The 2438-nt window shown below is 41.1% G+C and overlaps 1 pseudogene; it reads right to left on the bottom strand.

Moving 5' to 3' along the window:
- Window positions 1-374: 374 nt before the first annotated feature.
- Window positions 375-2438, bottom strand: part of LOC102477696 (ATP-dependent RNA helicase DDX18-like) — a 3655-nt pseudogene continuing 1591 nt past the window's right edge.

Raw genomic sequence — 2438 nt, 5'->3', positions numbered from 1 at the left:
TCTCTCTCTCTCTCTCTCTCTCTCTCTCTCTCTCTCTCTCTCTCTCTTTCTTTCTTTCTTTCTTTCCCCAAAGGTACAAACAGAATTATATGAAGGGACAATGTAAATTTGAGGGTAGTGGGATATTTTAAAATACTGTATTATCACACACACACAAGACCAAAATGATTCCTCACCTTCCCCTTGGACAACCAAGGAAAATTAAAATGTTTTCAATCCGAAAAGTAAGAGACTTTTTGGAAAACACAGTACTCGGTGCTGGCAACCCAAATTAACATACAGTTTTGTTAGCTCTGTCTAAATTCTAAAGGCTACAAAAATTTCCTATGTTAAAAGCAAAGAATAAAATAATACAAATTCATTTTAGGACAAAGTTATTCAAAATAAAAATTTTTTTTTTTCCAGTGAGAGAACTGGCTTCCATCAGATGATTTCTTGCTAATATTTTGAAAGATTTTGAACTTCTCGACTTACCTGGTTTTATGGTAGCTGAATCCACGTCTCCCTCCTCTCTTCTTATGCTTGTGTGTGTTGCTGTTCACATTCAGGTCAATAAAGGGAGGCAATTTGAAAGCAAAGGATAAAGCACCTTGGCACGAATTTAAGTTTTTAACATTATAGATCTGTTTCAGAGAATGGGAATCATATGCTCATATGTATGACTTACATGCTTCCTGGGCTGACTTATGAAGGAAGTAGTTCTTTTCAATCACTTTTTCAAGCTGAGTGAATGTTGGAAATTTTAGACCAGGAAAAGCCGAATTCTCTTATGGGAACCTTGGATTGCCTCAAGTAACAAAGGAAACCCAATTCTTCTGGGCACAAAATGAGCAAGGCATGTCTTCTTCCATTTAGACATTTGGCTGTTATACCCCCACGATGAATGTATTCCTTAGGGTCATCTGGAGGGTCATGCTGAACAATCCAATCAACTTCTGGAATATCGAGCCCTCTTGCTGCCACGTCTGTATACAGCAATATTCCTGTATCTGCATTGCAGAACTGGAAAAATATGCTTGTGCACTTGTTTTTGCTTCTGTTTCCCATGAATGGCCAAGACAGGCAAGTCATTGTAGTTCAGCAACTCGTAGTGGTATTTCCCTGATTTACAGGATGAAAAAAGACCATTCGCTGCTTCTTTCAGTTCTTATTAAGGATTGTAAAGAGCAGAAGGAATCTCTTTTCAGAGAGGCAAACAATATATCCCTGCTCAAGACCATCCACTGTTGCATTCGCTTTATCATCATCAACACCAACATACAATGGCTTCTTTTTCAGAGAAATTCTTGCCAAGTCTTCCACCTTGCGAGTTTTTGCGGCAGAAAGAGCATGGTCTGCCTGCGTATTGGCAGAAGTTTAATAATTTGCTTTAATTCCTTAAGGCCAACATCCAGGATCCAATCAGCCTCATCAATAACCAGACACTAGGTTTTTATACATAAACCCTGGGGTATTCTGCATACAGTCCAGGAGACAGCCTGGTGTGGCCACAATGATACTGATCCCATTGGGAAGTTTCTGTACCTCAGCAGATCTGGTACTGCCACCCATTATCAACCCGCATGTGTGAACATGGTGAGTCATTAGCTCCTTAAGAACACCAAAAGTCAGCATGACCAGTTCTCTACTAGGTGAGAGAATAAGGACTCCTGTTTCATTCTTGGGCATGAACTTTAACTTAACAATGAGTTCAGCTGCAGGGATGAGAAACGCCAAGGTTTTGCCACTGCCTGTTTTTTGTTTGTTTGTTTGTTTGTTTGTTTGTTTTGGAGAGGTTTTCGCTATAGGGCGCATGTGCTCGCCAGACAGACAGAGAGAGACATAGAGACAGAAAGCGAGAAATCACTCCCCAGGGGGGATGACCATGCCGCAATCCCTTCTCCTCCATTCTCCTCTCAGGATCTTGGGCACGCACACACACGCGCCCAGCGTGAGTTTTAAGCCACCGGGTACGGGACTCGAACCGTGGTCGACTACGTGGGAGTCCAGCGACATAGCCATTACGCTAACTGCTGGTTCCCACCACTGCCTGTTTTTGCAACTGCAAGAAGGTCCCTACCTTCCAGAAGTGGTCTGATACTTTTATGTTGATTTTCAGTCATGTTCGTAAAACCCATTTCCTTTATTGTCTTCAGAGTGTTTTATTTGACAAGATTAGTTAGAGAAGCAAATGAAGTGTCCTCAAAATCTCCTGTCAGCTGCAGGGACAGGCTGGGTACTTCATTCTTATCTTTCTCATCTGGCTTCTCCACATTGTTTTCTGTTTCTTCAGGAGCCTTAGCATTCTCTTCAAATTCTTTGTTTTCAGTATTAGCTTTTTTGGTATCAGGTCCAGCATCATTCACCATTTTTGATTCTGAATTAGGATACTGCTTTGCTACTCCTCCATTGACTAAAATGGTGGATTTCTGGGGAACATTTTTTTTTTTTTGTGAGGT

Source organism: Tupaia chinensis, unplaced genomic scaffold (assembly GCF_000334495.1).
Source record: "Tupaia chinensis unplaced genomic scaffold, TupChi_1.0 Scaffold000256_1, whole genome shotgun sequence".
Lineage (NCBI taxonomy): Eukaryota > Metazoa > Chordata > Mammalia > Scandentia > Tupaiidae > Tupaia > Tupaia belangeri.
Note: the sequence above shows the minus strand (reverse complement) of the source record. Positions and strands in the feature narration are given on the sequence as shown.